This window comes from Callithrix jacchus, chromosome 2 (genome assembly GCF_049354715.1).
Source record: "Callithrix jacchus isolate 240 chromosome 2, calJac240_pri, whole genome shotgun sequence".
Taxonomy (NCBI): domain Eukaryota; kingdom Metazoa; phylum Chordata; class Mammalia; order Primates; family Cebidae; genus Callithrix; species Callithrix jacchus.
The window spans coordinates 2,648,465-2,668,327 of record NC_133503.1 but is presented as its reverse complement, the minus strand read 5'-3'; the positions used below and the strand labels follow the sequence as shown (position 1 = coordinate 2,668,327).

Here is a 19,863-nt window from a genome sequence, read left to right as displayed (position 1 = left end):
CGTAAGCATGGCGTGTCTCACAGCTACAGAGGATAGGACTTCACAAAATTATTAGCACACTTATTCTTTAACAAGAAAGGAAACTTTATAAAAAGGAACTTTTCTACTTCCCACACCCGGTCTCTACTAAAAATACAAAATTAGCCAGGTGTGGTGGTGCATGTTTGTGATCCCAGCTACTCAGGAGGTGGAGGCAGGAGAATCTCTTGAACTGGGGAGACAGAGGTTGCGGTGAGCCGAGATTGTGCCACTGCACTCCAGCTTGGGCAACAAGAGTGAAACTACATCTCAAAAAAAAAATTATACGGATGGAAAGGAGCCAGACACACGAGCACATACTGTATGATTTCAGTTTTATAAAACACTAGAAAATACAAATGCTATAATGACAAAGATCAGATAAGTAGGGCTAGGGGCTGGGACAGGGGGCTGACTGGAAACAGGCCCTAGGAAACTTTTATGGGGATGAAAATGTTACTGTGGTGATGACTCCAAGTATGAATAAATTTGTCAAAATTCATCAGAATGTGCACTTAAAGAGTGCATTTTATTTATTTTGTTTTTAATTTTTTTTTTCTTTTTATCTTTTTTTTTTTTACAAGACGGGATTTCACTATGTTGGTCTGGCTGGTCTTGAACTCCCGACCTCAGGTGATCCGCCTGCCTTGGCCTCCAAAGTGCTTGGATTACAGGTGTGAGCCACCATGCCCAGCCCTAATTTTTATTTTTTTTGTTGAGACGGAGTCTCACTCTGTCGCCCAGGCTGGAGTGCAGTGGCACAGTCTTGGCTCACTGCAACTTCCGTCTCCTGGGTTCAAGCAATTTTCCTGCCTCAGCCTCCTGAGTAGCTGGGATTACAGGTGTGCACCACCATCCCTGGCTAATTTTTGTATTTTTAGTAGAGACGAGTTTCACCGTGTTGGCCAAGTTGGTTAAAGAGTGCATTTTATTGCACTGAATTGTATATCAGTAAAACACTGGCTTAAAAAAAGTCTCTGATGGGAGGCTGGTCTAGGCAACCTCGAGGATGCCTTTCACCCTACTTCTAGACCAAGTATTTTCTAAAATACAAAATTAAAAAAGGCTGGGCATGGGGGCTCACACCTGTAATCCCAGCACTTTGGGAGGCCGAGGCGGGAGGATTGCTTGAGCCCAGGAGTTCAAGACCAGCCTGGGCGACATAGTGAGACGCCATCTCTACAAAAAATAAAATAAATGGCATGGCAGTGCATACTTGTAGTCCCAGGCTACAAGGCTGAGGCAGGAGGATCACTTGAGCTCAGGAGTTTGGGACTGCAATGGGCTATGATTACACCACCGCACTCCAGCCTAGGTGACCAAGTGAGACCCTGTCTCTTAAAAAAACAAAAGAAGAGCCGGGCGTGGTGGCTCATGCCTGTAATCCCAGCACTTTGGGAGGCTGAGGTGGGCGGATCACCTGAGGTCAGGAGTTGGAGACCAGCCTGACCAATATGGTGAAACCCCATCTTTAAAAGAAAGAAAAGAAGAAAGGTAGGTATCAGGCATATATTAAATCATTCGAAAAATGTTAGAAGTCCTGAGTTCGTTTCACTGACATGAAAGTGACAGGGCTATGGTCATGATATTGAAAACCTCCCTGGTACTGTAACACGGCAATGTTGGATTTTATTATTTTCCACCCTGACCCTCATTCCAATATCTGCCATCAAATATTTAAAAAGAGATAATATGCAAACTGCACACAAAGAAAATACAGTGGCCAGGCACAGTGGGTAGGTAACACCTGTAATCCCAGCACTTTGGGAGGCTGAGGCGGGTGGATCGCTTGAGGCCAGGAGTTTGAGACCAGCCTGGCTAACATGGTGAAACCCTGTCCCTACTAAAAATACAAAAATTAGCTTGGCGTGGCGCCAGCTACTTGGAAGGCTGAGGCAGGAGAATCCCTTGAACCCAGTGCCCGGAGGTTGCAATGAGCCCAGATCGCGCCACTGCACTCCAGCCTGGGCGACAGAGCGAGACACTGTCTCAAAAACGAACAAACGTACAAACAAAAGAAAAGAAAATACAGTAAATACATTTAATGAATGAAAGCATGATTTACTTAATTCTCAGCTCGAAGCTGTATCGGTATAACAACGTACCTGGTAAGTATTATTTTTAAAATTCTAATTCTAGATGGGAAAGACGACGACCAAGTGGGAAAGTTCAGCTGCGCCTGAGTTCGGGGATTGCCCGAGTCTCGCACTGCGGGTGCTCCCGTGCAGGATTGCATCACTCATTCATGCCGTTTGGCAGCAGGCAGCTGCCGTGGGATTAGACGAGTGAGGCGACCCAAAAAAGGAATCAGTAAAAGAGAGGCTGCAGATTCCAGGGGATGACCTGCCTGCGCGATGAAGGAAAACAGCTGTGGACTCGGGGAGGAAGCCTACAAGAGGAGAGAGAAAGCGGGCGAAGTCAAAGCCGGGCGCAGGGAAGGCACACGCCGGGACTCACCGTGCGTCCTGGGCCTCCGGGGCTCCGGCGGCTGCAACCTTCCGGCTGCAGGGGGCCCGCGCGAGCGGTTCCCGGGGAGGTGAGCTGCGCGGGCCGGCGGGGCCTCCACCGAACGCCCTGCAGAGATCCGCTGAGAAGCCGGGCGGCTTCCAATCAGTTCTGCAAGCGCTTTAGCCAACTGGAGACGGCAGATCCCTGCCCCGCAGCGCGCGGCCGGGAGGACGCCTCGGCCCCGCCCCGGGGAGGGGCTCCCCGGGCCCGCCCGACGCCCGCGCCTCTTCGGGGGCTCGGTGCCTCCGGACCCGGAGCTGCTCGGGGCCGAGCGCGCCTCCCCGCACAGGCGCGGCCTGTGGCGCCTTCGCTTTGCTCAAGAGGAACCGGAGAGCTCCCGGATCTTCCGAAGCCGCTCCGCGCCACCACGTGGATGAGGGGAGGGGAGGGAAGCCAGAGGTCCCCTGCGATCCTTTTGGAATTAATGACATCCCCTTGGGGGGGGGGGGGGAGGCGCCTCTGGAATTCCGTGTTTGGCGTCATGAGCTTGTGGCAGTGTAGGTCCCAAAAGAACTTCAAAGACTACTTATATTCTTAATTAAGTGCAACCATGAGTAACAAAAGGAGTCTTTGCACCTTGCTTTTATTTTATGTTAAACTTTTGTTTATTTATTTATTTTTTTTTGAGACGGAGTTTCGCTCTGGTTACCCAGGCTGGAGTGCAATGGCGCGATCTCGGCTCACCGCAACCTCCGCCTCCTGGGTTCAGGCAATTCTCCTGCCTCAGCCTCCTGAGTAGCTGGGATTACAGGCGTGCACCACCATGCCCAGCTAATTTTTTGTATTTTTAGTAGGGACGGGGTTTCACCATGTTGACCAGGATGGTCTCGATCTCTTGACCTCGTGATCCACCTGCCTCGGCCTCCCAAAGTGCTGGGATTACAGGCGTGAACCACCGCGCCCGGCCTTTCTTTATGTTTTTAAATAGGGATGGGGAGGGGCTCGAACTCCTGGGCTCAACCTATCCTCTCTCCTGGGCCTCCCAGAGTGCGTTGGGATTAAAGGTGTGAGCCACCGCAACCGGCCTATTTCTTTCTTTTTAAAAAATTTCTGGCCGGGAGAGGTGGCTCAAGCCTGTAATCCCAGCCCTTTCCGAGGTTAAAGGACGGCGGATCACCTGAGGTCAGAAGTTCCAGACCAGCCTGGCCAACATGGCAAAACTCTGTCTCTACCAAAAAATGCAAAAATTAGCGGGGCGTGGTGGCACGTGCCTGTAGTCCCAGCTACTTGGGAGGCTAAGGCAGGAGAATGGCTAGAACCTGGAAGGAGGACGCTGTAGTGAGCCGGGATTGCACCACTACACTCAAGCCTGGGCAACAGAGTGAGACTCCCTCTCAAAAAAAAACACAACAATTTCTGATACCAGGAGCGGTGGCTCAGGCCTGTAATCCCAGCACTTTGAGAGGCCTTGGAGGGCAGATCACGAGGTCAGGAGTTTGAAACCAGCCTGGCCAACATAGTGAAACCCTGTCTCTACTAAAAAATACAAAAAAATTAGCCGGGCATAGTGGCGGGTGCCTGTAATTCCAGATACTCATGAGGGTGAGTCAAGGGAATCGCTGGAACTGGGGAGGTGGAGGTTGCAGTGAGCATAGATTGCACCATTGCACTCCAGCCCAGGTGACAGTGTAAGACTGACTCAAAAAAAAAAAAAAGATCTCTGGTCAGGCATGGTAGTTCATACCTATAACCCCAAGCATTTTGGGAGGCAGAGGCAGGAGAATCACCTGAGGTCAAGAGTTCGAGACCAGTCTGACCAACATGGTGAAACTCTGTCTCTAGAAAAATACAAAAATTGGCCAGGCGTGGAGGCACACAACTGTCATCCCACCTTTTCAGGAGCCTGAGGCAGGAGAGTCGCTTGAACCTAGGAGGAGGTTGCAGTGAGCTGAGATCACGCCCGCCACTGCACTCCAGCCCAGGCCACAGAGCAAGACTCCATCTCAAAAAAAAAAAAAAATTCTTCAATGTGTCACTTGCCCAGCTCCTTGTATGTTAACTACAACAAATAAGGGGTGTTTCCCCCCAACATTGAAATTACCTGGCGTGCCGGCCACAAAACACAACTCTATCCAGTAACAAGAGGCCTGATGCTCTTGGATTGGATGTGCCCTAAATTCAGTATTTCCAGACTGTGAGGCCAGGCACAGTGCTCACGCCTGTAATCCCAGCAGGCAGGAGAATCACCTGAGTCCAGGAACTTGAGACCAGCCTGGGCAACAAAGCAAGACCCTGTCTTTATTATAGAACTAACTAAAAAAGGCCGGGTGCAGTGGCTCAAGCCTGTAATCCCAGCACTGTGGGAGGCCAAGGCGGGTGGATCACGAGGTCAACAGATCGAGACCATCCTGGTCAACATGGTGAAACCCCGTCTCTACTAAAAATACAAAAAATTAGCTGGGCATGGTGGCGGGTGCCTGTAATCCCAGCTACTCAGGAGGCTGAGGCGGGAGAATTGCCTGAACCCAGGAGGCGGAGGTTGCGGTGAGCCGAGATCGCGCCATTGCACTCCAGCCTGGTTAACAAGAGCGAAACTCCGTCCCCCCCCCCCAAAAAAAAGAACTAACTAAATAAATAAAATTTCCAGATTTTATTAGTAAGAAAATGGTTGCAGGTTTCTGGGGACATCCAGTGTAACATCCGCCAGGTCAATGGGAGGTGGTTCTGATAAAGAATTCAGGAATTCATTCTGACATTTTGAAATCATGAGATAAAAAAAATTATGGAATTCATGGGGAGGCGCCTAACAGTGGTCTGAAACGACAGTCTAATCAAGAACCTGTATCTATTTTTCTCTTGCTCTCTGTCACCCAGGCTAGAGTATAGTGGCACAATCTTGCAACCTCTGCCTCTCAGGTTCAAGCAATTCTCCTGCCTCAGCCTCCCAAGTAGCTGGGATTATGGACGTTCACCACCATGCCCGGATAATTTTTGTGTTTTTAGTAGAGACGGGGTTTCACCATGTTTGGCCAGGCTGGTCCCGAACTCCTGACTTCAAGTGATCCACCCATCTCAGCCGCCCAAAGTGCTGGGATTACAGGCGTGAGCCACTGAGCCTGGCCTGCAGTATTTTTTTTTTTTTTTAAGTGTTATACAGTTAACAAAATGCTAAACGCCCAATGTTTGAATCTAAGTGTAAGTGGTAACCGAGAATGTATTTCAAGGGTAAAAGGAACTCAAGTAAGTAAATGTGGGTGGCTAGAAGAGTTAACTCATTCGTATTTCATAAATGTTTAAAATTAAATAGATTTCAGGTGAGATGTTTATATTTACTATAATCTGGCTGGGTGTGGTGGTGCACACCTATAGCCCCAGCTACGCGGGAGGCTGAGGCAGGAGGATCATTTGAGCCCAGGAGTTCAAGGTTACAGTGATCTGTGATCACGCCTAGGTAACAGAGCAAATCCTTCTCTCTAAAAAATTAAGTAGTTGGCTGCGCACTTTGGCTCATACCTGTAATTCCAGCACTTTGGGAGGCGGAGGCGAGTGGATCACCTGAGGTCAGGAGTTTGAGACCAGCCTGACCAACCTGGTGAAACCTGTCTCTACTAAAAATACAAAATTAACTGGGCATGGTGGTGCATGCCTGTAGTCCCACCTAGTTGAGAGGCTGAGGAAGATGAATCGCTTGAACCCAGGAGGTGGAAATTGCAGTAAGCCGAGATCGCACCATTGCACTCCAGCCTGGGCAACAAGAGCAAAACTCTTGTCTCGAGAAAAAGAAATTAACTAATTAAATGGAATCTGTCAGCTCTTCATGGTCCTGGAATCCACCTCACACACCTATATTAATACTTGTCGGCATCAGATGACAGTATCATAGACGTTGTTTTGCTAGAGCACATCACATGTAATATATAAAATACATATAGTTGCCTAGAACACACTAATGAGTGGTCACATATATGTGTAATAACCGGGAGGTAATCTTGCTAGACAAGGCAAAACTGTAAAACAGATTAAAATATGCTTCATGGTCAGGAGTTCAAGCCCAGCCTGACCAACAATGGTGAAACCCTGTGTCCACTAAAAATATAAAAATTAGCCAGGGGTGGTGGCATGCTCCTGTAGTCCCAGCTACTTGGGAGGCTGAGGCAGGAGAATCGTTTGAACCCAGGAGGCGGAGGTTGCAGTGAACCCAGTTCACACCGTTGCACTCCAGTGTGGGTGACAGGGCAAGACTCTGTCTCTAAATAAATAAATAAAATATGCTTCTGGTTGGGCACAGTGGCTCACGCCTGTAATCCCAACACTTTGAGAGGCTGAGGCAGGAGAATTACCTGACGTCAGGAGTTCAAGACCAGCCTGGCCAACGTGGCAAAACCCCGTCTCTACTAGAAATACAAAAATTGGCTGGGCATGGTGGTGCACACCTGTAATCCCAGCTACTCAGGAGGCTGAGGCAGGAGACTCACTTGAACCTGGGAGGCAGAGGTTACAGTGAGCCGAGATCACATTGTTGCACTTCAGCCTGGGTGACAGAACGAGACTCTGTCTCAAAAATAAAAAAAAAAGCTTCATTGCTGTTCTTACTAGAATAATAGCACGTGAATGAAATACGATGCAGCATAATGAAGCCATAATAAAAATATTAGCAACTTATTTTCCTAAGTTTCAATCACAATTAGTTAATCAAAAGTGATACAGGTCATACTACTATTCCTGGAAGGTTCTCTTTTCTTTTTTCTGTTCAGATGGAGTCTTGCTGTTACCCAAGCTGGAGTGCAGTGGTGCGATCAGAGCTCACTGAAGCCTGGAACTCCTGGGCGCAAGCAATCTTCCTGCCTCAGCCTCCTGAGTAGCTGTGCCACCACGCCAGTCTGTTATTGTGTTTATTTATTTATTTATTTTTTGAGACGGAGTTTCGCTCTTGTTACCCAGGCTGGAGTGCAATGGCGCGATCTCGGCTCACCACAACCTCCGCCTCCTGGGTTCAGGCAATTCTCCTGCCTCAGCCTCCTGAGTAGCTGGGATTACAGGCACGCGCCACCATGCCCAGCTAATTTTTTGTATTTTTAGTAGAGACGGGGTTTCGCCATGTTGACCAGGATGGTCTGGATCTCTTGACCTCGTGATCCACCCGCCTTGGCCTCCCAAAGTGCTGGGATTACAGGCTTGAGCCCAGTAGAGCCTAGGTCTCATCATGTTGCCCATACTGGTCTCCAACTCCTGGGCTCAAGCCGAAGTGTGAGCCACCTTACCCGGCTCTGAAAGGTTTTGTATATATCACATTTTTGTAAGCTAACAAATTTTTTCTCTCTCTCTTCCTTTCTTTTTTTTCTTCTTTCTTTCCTTCTTTTTGGAGTCTTGCTCTGTCACACAGGCTGCAGTGCAGTGGTGCGATCTCGGCTCATTTCAACCACCGCCTCCAGGGTTCAGGTGATTCTTCTGTCGAAACCTCCCAAGTACTGGGATTACAGGCATGCACCACCATGCCTGGCTAATTTTCAGTACAGATGGGGTTTCACCATGTTGGACAGGCTAGTCTTGAACTTCGGCCTCAGGTGATCTGCTCGCTTCGGCCTCCTAAAGTGCTGGGATTACAGGCGTAAGCCACTGAGCCTGGGCACAAATTTTCTAACGGCTGTGTTAGAATCACGTACTCTTTAAAAGTCATTCAATGCTAATAGCCTTCTAAAGTATAGTAAATTGGAACAGGCACTCCAGAAAACAGTATAGTGTTATTCAGTAACATTGAACACATGCAATTTCTTTTCTTTTTTTTTTTTTGAGACAGAGTTTCGCTGTGTAGATCAGGCTGGAGTTCAGTGGCGTGATCTCGGCTCACTGCAACCTCCGCCTCCCAGGTCCCGGTTCAAGCAATTCTCCTACCTCAGCCTCCCAAGTAGCTGGGATGACAAGCACGTGCCACCATGCCCAGCTGATTTTTTTGTATTTTTAGTAGAGACAGGGTTTCCCCATGTTGGCCAGGCTGGTCTTGAACTCCTGACCTTATGATCTGCCTGCCTCAGCCTCCCAAAATGCTGGGATGACAGGAGTGAGCTGTTGCGCCTGGCCGAACACACGCAATTTCTATGATACAGCAATTCCACCTGAGGAATACACTCAGGGGAAACTTGCATGAGTAGGCTGGGCGTGGCGGCTCATGCTTCTAATCCTAGCACTTTGGGAGGCCTAGGTGGGAGGATCGCTTGAGCCTAGGAGTTCAAGACCACCCTGGGCAACACAGTGAGACCTAATCTCTAAAAAAAATAAACAAAATTAGCTAGACGTGATGGTACACGCCTGGAGTCCCAGCTACTTGGGAGGCTGAGGTGGGAGGATAGCTTGAGCCTGGGAGGTTGAGGCTATGCTGAGATCACACCACTGCACTCCAGCCTGGATGACAGAGTGAGATTCTGTCTCAAAAAAAAAAAAAAAAAAAAGAAAAGAAAAGAAAAAAGAAACTCGTACGATTAGAGGAGCCACGTACATAAGAATTTCACAGTAATACTGTAAACATTCTCAGTTCTGTGATAGTCCAACAGCCACTGGAAACTTTAAAAAGAGAATATCATTTAATGTCATAAATGATAACTTACAACATAAAACTCAGGATAGTTACTGCTGAGGGCAAGGAAGGAAATGAGGTTGAACAAAGATATGTAGAGATAATCAATATGATTATAATAATAATGCCCCTTTAGGATAGTAGGTATGCAGATGCTTTTTGTATCTATATGTATAAAATATTTGCTAACAAATATAATATTTCATATCAATACATTAAATACCAACACATTAAAATAGCATAGCCAGGCACAGTACCTCACAGTGCCTGTAGTACCAGCTACTCTGGAGGCTAAGGCTGGAGGATCTCTTGAGCCCAGGAGTTCTGGGCTGTGGTGCGCTATGCTGATTGGGTGTCTGCGCTAAGTTTGGTATCAGTATGGTGACCTCCTGGGAGCAGGGGACCACCAGGTTGCCTAAGGAGGGGTGAACCAGCCCAGGTTGGAAACGGAGCAGGTCAAAACTCCCATGCTGATCAGCAGTGGGATCTCGCCTGTGAATAGCCACTGCACTCCAGCCTGGGCAACATAGCGAGACCCCGTCTCTTATTAAAGAAAAAAAAATGGCATAAATGGTCTGGGTGCGGTGGCTCACACCTATAATCTCAGCACTTTGGGAGGACAAGGTGGGTGGATCATGAGGTCAGAAGTTCGAGACCAGCTTGGCCAATATGGTGAAACCCCATCTCTACTAAAAATACAAAAATTTAGCCGGGTGTGATGGCGCGTGCCTGTAATCCCAGCTACTCAAGATGTTGAGGCAGGAGAATTATTTGAACCTGGGAGGCGGAGGCTGCAGTGAGCTGAGACCATGCCATAGCACTCCAGCATGGGCAACAGAGTGAGACTCTGTCTCAAAAAAAAAAGCATAAATGTCTTAAAAGAACACAGTGAACACAGTTTGAAATGTGATTTAATATGAACATTGGCATTCAAGATAATCCATGTCATGGAAATATGCCCATGACATGTCGCATGAATGAAAGAAGTTGCAGAACAGACACATAATGAGAGCCCCCAGTTTTGAACAAGGAAACCTCTATGTATGTCTACATACAGGTGTGGCATACGTCTATATATCCATATAAAAGAGGAAACTTTATTTATTTATTTAGACAGGCTCTGGCTCTGTCATTGTGCAGGCTGGAGTGCAGTGGTACCATCTCAGCTCACTGCAATCTCTGCCTTCCGGGTTCAAGCGCTGGGACTACAGGCATGAGCCACGACACCCAGCCTATGGCTATCCTTATAATGGAAAAGGTCGGGGGGGGGAATGTATATTACAAAGCGATATGATTACACTATGAGAACTGCAGGGCTGGGCTCCGTGGCTCAGGCCTGTAATCCCAGCACTTTGGGATTCAAGAGCAGGAGTTCAAGACCAGCCTGACCAACATGGTGAAACTCCATCTCCACTAAAAATACAAAAAATAGCCAGGCATGGTGACATGCACCTGTAGTCCCAGCTACTCAGGAGGCTAAGACAGGAGAATCAATTGAACCTGGGAGGCAGACATTGCAGTGAGCTGAGATCGTGCCACTCCACTCCAGCCTGGGCAACAGAGCAAGACTCCATCTGAAAAAAAAAACCAAAAACCAAAAAACAAAAAAAACCCTGCAGCATATCTGATCGAATCTTCTCCCTCCTCCTCCTCCTAGAAATTATGCAAAGCCATAGGGAGATATGGTGGCGGCGGGGAATGAGGCAAAAATCCCATATTCAGCCAAACTAGAAGACAAAACGTCACTGGAGACTCCAAGACCTGCACAAGGGCTACGGAAGTTACACGGGAAGAGGGAGACGCAGACCCCAGAAAACACCAGCAGAAACGTACTCTGAAGATGAGCCGCTCATGCCACAAAAATGTGTTGTTTGAAACAAGCAGAGCAGAGCAGGGATAAAAAGAACTGAGGGTGAGTCTCAAGCAGAAAGGGAGTTGACACCCTTGTAGCCCAAGGGGTGAAGGGCACCTCCCCTGGACTGAGCATCTCATGGGCAGAGTTAAGGTCCTGAAACCCAGCTTGTTCTCCTAGGGAGGGCTTGGGAAAAGAATCAGCTTTCCAACTGAATTCAGGTTAAGGTGTGTTGGTCAAACAATCGATTTTGGCCAACATGGTTGGGAGGCCAAGGTGAGCGGATCACTTGAGCCGGGGAATTCGACACCAGCCTGGTCATCATAGCAAGACTCTATTTCTCTCTCGATCTCTCTTTTTTTTTTTAGATGGAGTCTCGCTCTGTCGCCAGGCTGGAGTGCAGTCGCACGATCTCAGCTCACCGCAACCTCCACCTCCCAGGTTCAAGCGATTCTCCTGCCTCAGCCTCCCCAGTAGCTGGGACTATCGCAGCTAATTTTTTAATTTTTATTTTTGTTTATTTATTTTTTTTTGAGATGAAGTTTTGCTCTTGTTACCCAGGCTGCAGTGCAGTGGCGCGATCTCGGCTCACCGAAACCTCCGCCTCCGGGATTCAGGCAATTCTCCTGCCTCAGCCTCCTGAGTTGCTGGGATTACAGGCACGCGCCACCATGCCCAGCTAATTTTTTGTATTTTTAGTAGAGACGGGGTTTCACCATGTTGACCACGATGGTCTTGATCTCTTGACCTCGTGATCCACCGGCCTCGGCCTCCCAAAGTGCTGGGATTACAGGCGTGAGCCACCACGTCCAGCCGAATTTTTTTATTTTTAGTAGAGATGGGGTTTCACCACATTGGCCAGGGTGGTCTGGAGCTCTTGACCTCATGATCTGCCGACCTCGGCCTCCCAAGGTGCTGGGATTATAGGCATGAGCCACTGCAGCCAGCCAAGAATCTATCTGTTAAAAGGAAGAAACAGAGAGAGAGAGAGAGAGGAGAGTGAGAGAGAGGAGAGAGAGAGAGAGAGAGAGAGAGAGAGAGAGAGAGCCAGCCACTCGCGTCTGTAATCCCAGCACTTTGGGAGGCCGAGGCAGGCGGATTGCTTGAGTCCAGGAATTTGAGACCAGCCTGGGTGGCATGGCGAAACCCCATCGCTACAAAAAAAAAAAAAAAAAAATGCCAAAAAAGGCCAAGCGCGGTGGCTCATGCCTGTAATCCCAGCTACTTGGGATTTGAGGTATGAGAATCAATGAGGCATGAGAATCGTTTGAACCCGGAGGTGGAGGTTGCAATGAGCTGAGATTGCACCACTGCACTCCGGCCTGGGCGACAGAGTGAGACTCTGTCTCAAAGAAAAAAAAGAAAGTAGTTGAAGAACTCACCAGAAATGCAGTGCTGTGCACCCTGTGTGCGGTGACATTGGTGGGACTGGGCTGGGAGGAGAAGCCCGACAGGAGTAGTTTACAACAGTGCAAAGAAACAAGAACAAGAATAAAAATAGAGAACACAGCAAAGGAGGCAGAGCTACACAAAAGCCACCAAGAGCCACACTGAATGACACAGTCTGACCGTGGCAGCCGAAAACCTTCGCTTGCACTGAGGAGCTTGGAAAACTGCCCTGGTCCTTCTTGCCTTTCCTGTTCCCCCAAATCCATGTGTTGAAGTCTTAACTCCCTAGTACCTCAGTGTTGTGAACTGACTCGCCCCACGTTGGGCGCCAGCTGTTGCGAACTGAACGCGAGCCCGGGAATCTCGTCCAGCGAGAGGGTCCCAAACCTGGAAGAGAGCCCGCGCTGGAAAAAAAGGAGATAGAAAAGGCGAGGTCTGGAGGGCTACACGCGCTATGCTCATGCAGCAATTTTATTTTTGCAATGTGTTTCATTATATACTTTTCTGAAGTTAAAGTTGTTTACACCAGATTAACGTACTTAAGTTACAGTAAACAAGTTATGCCCACTAAGTTACACCCAGTAAGTAAGTTAAGCCCAGTAAGTAGGCTACGCCCAGTAAGTTACTGTAAGTAAGTTACGCCCAGTAAGTAAGTTAAGCCCAGCAAGTAGGTTACTTCCAGTAAGTAGGTTACGTCCAATAGGTCAAGGTAAGTAAGTTACAGTCACGCCCTGTAAGCTATGGTAAGTAAGTTACCAAGTGTAAATACTTAAGTTAATATTTTACAATGAAGGGTCCAAAATGAACACAATCAAGCAATAAACCATAAGGAGCCAAAAGTAGACACATTGCCTCCCAAGTCCTCATATCCATAAAGTAATGTCTGTTAATTATTTAGAATAACATAGTCCCTCTCTTGGTTCCTGCTTTCCCTCAGCTCGACTCCCCCCAAACGGGGATCTGTGTCCGGGCTCAAGCTCACTGTATGGCGAGGCCCATTTCCTAGGGGCCTCACACAGGAGCAATCCCCACAGGTCTCCCTTACCTCAGAATGTGACCGTATTTGGCTATATTTGGAGACAAGGTTTTGTTTTTTTTTTTGAGACAGAGTCTCGCTCTGTCGCCCAGGCTGAAGTGCAATGGGGCAATCTTGGCTCACCGAAACCTCCATCTGCCGGATTCAAGCGATTCTCCTGCCTCGGCCTCCTGAGTGGCTGGGATTATAGGTGCACACCACCACACCCAGCTAATTTTTGTATTTTTTAGTACAGACGAGGTTTCACCACACTGACCATGTGCTTTGCCCGTCTCGGCCTCCCAAAGTGCTGGGATTACAGGCATGAGCAACCGCGCCCGGCTGCAGACAAGGTCTTTGAAGGTGTGATTATGTGAACATGAGGTCTTTAGCCTGAGCCCTGACTAGTATCCTTGCAAGAAGAGAAAATTTGCACAGGGAGAAACATCAGAAACTTGTCAGCGTGTGGGGCACAGTGGCTCATGCCCGTAATGCCAGCACTTAGGGAGGCCAAAGTGGACGGATCACTTGAGGACAGGAGTTTGAGACCAGCTGGGGCAACATGGCAAAATCAAGTCTCTAATAAAACTACAAAAATTAGTCAGGCGGGGTGGTGCATGCCTGTAATCCCAGCTACTCGTGAAGCTGAGGCAGGAGAACTGCTTTAACCGGGAGGCAGAGATTGCAGTCAGCACTCCAGTGTAGGTGACAGAGTGACACTGTGTCAAAAAAAAAAAAGATCTGGGCTGGGCATGATGGCTCACACCTATAATCCCAGCACTTTGGGAGGCTGAGGTGGGCAGATCACGAGGTTAGGAGTTCGAGAACAGCCTGACCAACATGGCGACACCCCGTCTCTACTAAAAATACAAAAATTAGCTGGCTGTGGTGGCACACACCTGTAATCCCAGTTACTCAGGAGGCTGAGACAGTAGAATTGCTGGAACTGGGGAGGCAGAGGTTGCAGTGAGCCAAGATCGTGCCATTGCACTCCAGCTTGGGCAACAGAGCAAGACTCCATCTCAAAAAAAAAAAAAGAAAATTAGCCAGGCATGGTGGTGCGCACCTGTAATCCCAGCTACCTGGGAGGCTGAGGCAGAAGAACTGCTTGAACCGAGGAGGCGGGGTTTGCAGTGAGCCGAGATCGCGCCACTGCACTCCAGCCTGGGTAACAAGAGCAAAACTCCGTCTCAAAAAAAAAAACAAAAAACGAAAGGAAGTAGAAGGGAAAAATATAACTATTCACGCTGGACATGGTGACACTTGCCTATAATGCCAACTACTCAGGAAGCTGAGGCAGGAAGATCACTTGAGCCCAGGAGTTCAAATCCAGCCTAGGAAATATATTGAGACGCCATCTCCAATAAATAGGTGAAATAACCATCACGGAAGTGAAGATGAAGCTAAAGAGAGCGAAAACAGGCCGGGCGCGGTGGCTCACGCCTGTAATCCCAGCACTTTGGGAGGCCGAGGCGGGCGGATCACAAGGTCAGGAGTTTGAGAGCAGCCTGGCCAATGTGGTGAAACCCCGTATTTACTAAAAGTACAAAAATGAGCCGGGCGTGTTGGTGGGTGCCTGTAGTCCCAGCTACTCGAGAGGCTGAGGCAGGAGAATCCTTGCTTTCTCATTTTTATACTTTATATTGTTTTGATTTTGTTCTCTAATTTTATTTCATTCCTTTTGTTTATATTTTTCCCTTTCTCATTTTTATACTTCATATTGTTTTGTTTTGTTTGTTTGTTTTGAGAGAGTCTCACCTGTCGCCCAGGCTGGAGTGCAGTGGTGCAATCTCAGCTCACTGCAACCTCCCAGGCTGGAGGTCAGTGGTGTGATCTCGGCTTACTGCAACCTTTGCCTCCCAGGTTTAAGTGATTTTCCTGGCTCAGCCTCCTGAGTAGTGGGAATTACAGGTGCCTGCCACCATGTCCAGCTAATTTTTTATTTTTAATAGAGACGGGCTTTCACCATTGTTGGTCAGGCTGGTCTCAAACTCCTGACCTCAAGTCATCCGCCTGCCTCAGGCTCCCAAAGTGCTGGAATTACAGCCATCAGTCACTGTACCCAGCCATGCACACATTATGCATGGCTGGGAAAATGAAAAATTACCCAGAGACAGTCCTTGTTAAAACATTTTGATGTATATCCTTCTGTCCTTTATTGATGAATCTGTATTTGGGAAGATTTAATAAATCTCTAATAAAATGAGACACCAGACATAGTTTTTTATATTTTCATGTACATATTTCTTTTCTGAGATGGAGTCTCACTCTGTCACCCAGGCTGGAGTGCAATGGCGTGATCTCCGCTCACTTCAACCTTCACCTCCTGGTTCAAGCAATTCTCCTGCTTCAGCCTCCTGAGTAGCTGGGATTACAGGCGCGAGCTAGCATGCACAGGTAATTTTTATATTTTTAGTAGAGGGAGTACATCTTGTTGGTCAGGTTGGTCTTGAACTCCTGACTTTGTGATCTGCCTGCTTTAGCCTCCCAAAGTGCTGGGATTATAGGTGTGAGCCACCATGCCCAGCTCACGTATCTATTTCTTCACTATCCTTCTATAATATATAAATTTGGGGAAGTTTGCAAAAATGATAATATTCTAACCTTTTAAAATATAGTTTGTGTGTGTGTGTATATATATATATATTTTGTTTGTTTGTTTGTTTGTTTTTTTGAGACAGAGTTTCGCTCTTGTTACCCAGGCTGGAGTGCAATGGCACGATCTCGGCTCACCGCAACCTCCGCCTCCTGGGTTCAGGCAATTCTCCTGCCTCAGCCTCCCGAGTAGCTGGGATTACAGGCACACGCCACCATGCCCAGCTAATTTTTTGTATTTTTAGTAGAGATGGGGTTTCACCATGTTGACCAGGATGGTCTCGATCTCTTGACCTCGTGATCCACCCGCCTCGGCCTCCCAAAGTGCTGGGATTACAGGCTTGAGCCACTGCGCCCGGCGTGTTAATATATTTTAATGTAGAGTAGGTACAGTGGCTCACACCTGTAATCCCAGCCTTTGGGAGGCTGAGGCGGGCAGATCGCTTGAGCCCAGGAGCTCAAGACCAGCCTGGGGAAAAAAAATACAAAAATTAGCCAGCACGTGGTGTACATCTGTAGTCCCAGCTACTTGGGAGGCTGAGGTGGGAGGATCACTTGAGCCCAGAAGGCAGAGGTTGTGTTGAGCCGAGATCTTGCCAGTGCACTCCAGCCTGAGTAACAGCATAAGACATCGTCTCAAAAACATAATTTTTTATGTATATTCTCTGTCCTTTTTTGTATAGACCCACGGGGAATGTTTCAAAAGTGAGAACTTACTATACATGCTATTTAAAATGTTGTTTCCCCTTATCAAGAACACCTATTTATGTATTTAATATGCTTCCATCACTTCTTTTTTTTTTTTAAAGAGTCTCGCTCTTGTCCCCTAGGCTGGAGTGCAATGGTGCGATCTCGGCTCACTGAAACCCCTGCCTCCGAGTTCCAGTGACTCTCCCATCTCAGCCTCCTGAGTAGCTGGGATTACAGGTGCCCACCACCATGCCTCTTTAGTTTCACCACATTGGCCAGGCTGGTCTGCAACTCCTGACCTCAGATGATCCACCCTCCTTGGCGTCCCAAAGTGCTGGGATTACAAGTGTGAAACATCGTGTGCAGTCTTTTTTTTTTTTTTCCTCAGGAGTCTGGCTCTGTTGCCCAGGCTGGAGTGCAGTGACACGATCTTGGCTCAATGCAACCTGTGTCTCCAGAATTCAAGCAATTCTCATGCCTCAGCCTCCTGAGTAGCTTGGATCACAGATGTGCACCACCATGCCAGGCTAATTTTTGTATTTTTACACAGACGGTTTCACCATATTGGCCAGGATGGTCTTGAACTCCTGACCTCAAGGGATCCACCCGCCTCAGCCTCCTAAAGTGCTGGGATTACAAGCGTGTGCCACCATGCCTGGCCTCATAACATTTTAAACAGCAGTTATAATAAATCTGCATGCATAACATTCAATGCCTACGCAACTAATAACTAGTCTTCTATTGCGCAATGCTACTATCACATATATAGATGTGTTTGTGATTCTCACATACACAAACCCACCTAAAACCATTATATACCCAGATATTCATTGCAGCCCGAATAGCAGATTAGGAACAACTTAACTTAAACATCAGTCAGTAGGTGACCGGTTAGTTGTGTTTCTTTTGTTTTGTTTTTGAGACAGGGTTGGCTCTGTCACCCAGGCTGGAGTGCAGTGGCAGGATCACAGTTGACTGCAACCTCCGCCTCCAGGATTCCAGCGATCCTCCCACCTGTCTCCCAAGTAGCTGGGACCATGGGTGCGTACCACCACGCCTGGCTCATTTTTGTATTCTTTGCATAGATGGAGTCTGGTTATGTTGCCCAGGCTGGTCTCGAACTCTAGGGCACAAATGATCCCTAGAACGTGAGCCACTGCGCCCTGGCCCCAAAGAACATCACGTACCTATTAACAAGGACTTCCCATTAGTCTTGATATGCCACAATCTCCAAAACACCTAAAAGAATATGGGCCGGGCGTGGTGGCTCCCGCCTGTAATCCCAGCACTTTGGGAGGCCGAGGCGGGTGGATCACGAGGTTAAGAGATCGAGACCATCCTGGTCAACATGGTGAAACCCCGTCTCTACTAAAAATACAAAAATTAGCTGGGCATGGTGGCGCGTGCCTGTAATCCCAGCTACTCGGGAGGCTGAGGCAGGAGAATTGCCTGAACCCAGGAGGCGGAGGTTGCGGTGAGCTGAGATCGCGCCATTGCACTCTAGCCTGGGTAACGAGCGAAACTCCATCTCAAAAAATAAAATAAAAGTATAACACACCCTACAGTGTATTATGAATTGCCCTTTGTGTGGGTAAATGATTACATCCAGGCGTAAGTTTATAAATTCAGAAATCATTCTGAAAATTCAGAGTGTCCAGGGGTAACTGTGCTTGTCTCTAGTGTAGAACTAGAGGCGGGAGGAAGATTTAATTTTCACCACATGCCCTTTGGTGCCTTTTGAATTCAGAACAATTTCCATTATCTATTAAAAATAAAATACAGGCTGGGCACGGTGGCTCACGCCTGTAATCCCAGCACTTTGGGAGGCCGAGGTGGGCGGATCACGAGGTCAAGAGATGGAGACCATCCTGGCCAACAAGGTAAAACCCTGTTTCTACTAAAAATACAAAAAATAGGACGGCCTCCGTGCGGCCGAAGAGCGGATGGACTGGCGGGCAAGTGAGTGAGCCAGTAGTGTGAGGCGCCAGGCGAGGCCGAGCCACGAGTGACATGGGGGACCGGGAGCAGCTGCTGCAGCTGGCAAGGCTGGCCGAGCAGGTGGAGCGCTACGACGACATGGCCTCCGCCATGAAGGTGGTGACAGAGCCGGATGAACCTCTCTCCAATGAAGATCGAAATCTCTCTGTGGCTTACAAGAATGTAGTTGGTGCCAGGCGATCCTCCTGGAGGGTCATTAGCAGCATTGAGCAGAAAACCATGGCTGATGGAAAGGAAAAGAAATTGGGGAAGGTTAAAGCTTACCTGGGGAAGATTGAGAAGGACCTGGAGACAGTTTGCAATGATGTTCTGCCTCTGCCTGACAAGCTCCTGGTCAAGAACTGCAGTGATTTCCAGTATGAGAGCAAGGTGTTTTACCTGAAAATGAAAGGTGATTACTAGGGCTACTTAGCAGAGGGCGCTTCTGGGGAGAAGAAAAGCAGTGTGGTCGAAGCTTCTGAACCTGCCTACAAGGAAGCCTTTGAAATCAGCCAAGAGCAGATGCAGCCCACGCACCCCATTCGGCTGGGCCTGGCCCTCGACTTCTCTGTGTTCTACTGCGAGATCCAGAAGGCACCCGACCGAGCAAGCCTGCCTCTTAGCCACACAAGCCTTCGACGACGCCATAGCTGAGCTGCACACACCAAATGAGCGTTCCTATAAGGACTCCACGCTCATCATGCAGTTGCTGCGAGACAACCTCACCCTCTGGACGAGCGACCAGCAGGAAGAAGAAGCAGGAGAAGGCAACTGAAGATCCTTCAGGTCCCCTGGCCCTTCCTTCACCTACCACCCCCATCATCACCGATTCTTCCTTGCCACAATCACTAAATATCCAGTGCTAAACCTATCTGTATTGTTAGCACAGCTACTCAGATCTGCACCCATCTCTTGGGAAGCAGTTTCAGATAAATCATGGGCATTGCTGGACTGACGGTTGCTTTCAGCCCACAGGGGCTCCCTCTGTGAATTGTGCAGAGCGCTGTGTTCTGATGAGGCACTTCACTGTGCCTGTTGATCTATGGGAAATCCAGGCGAAAGTAATGCGGGGAGAGAATTAGCCAGCAGAGGCTGCCGTTGATATTTAAAAGATCCATTTAAAACAAGCTGATAGTGTTTGATTAAGCAGTACATCTTGTGCAGGCAGAAATGAATTCACCCCAGCCGGGCGCGGTGGCTCACGCCTGTAATCTCAGCACTTTGGGAGGCCGAGGCAGGTGGATCACGAGGTCAAGAGATCGAGACCATCCTGGTCAACATGGTGAAATCCCCGTCTCTACTAAAAAT

At 48.3% G+C, this 19,863-nt stretch overlaps 1 protein-coding gene and 1 pseudogene across 3 annotated transcripts in view; one reads left to right on the top strand and one right to left on the bottom strand.

The window, feature by feature from the left end:
* The window catches only part of PSPH (phosphoserine phosphatase), a 42,550-nt gene that overhangs the window by 21,283 nt on the left and 1,404 nt on the right, over positions 1-19,863 (bottom strand). For 2 of the 3 annotated variants that reach the window (XM_054252412.2, XM_035291928.3), the window contains exon 1: positions 2,476-2,655. The gene's annotated coding sequence lies outside the window, so the exon portion shown is untranslated. Of the gene's footprint in view, positions 1-2,475; positions 2,656-18,840; positions 18,955-19,863 lie in introns of those variants that run through there. The other variant, XM_035291929.3, reaches the window with a different exon arrangement.
* Positions 18,289-19,720, top strand: LOC100413269 (14-3-3 protein eta pseudogene; annotated as a pseudogene).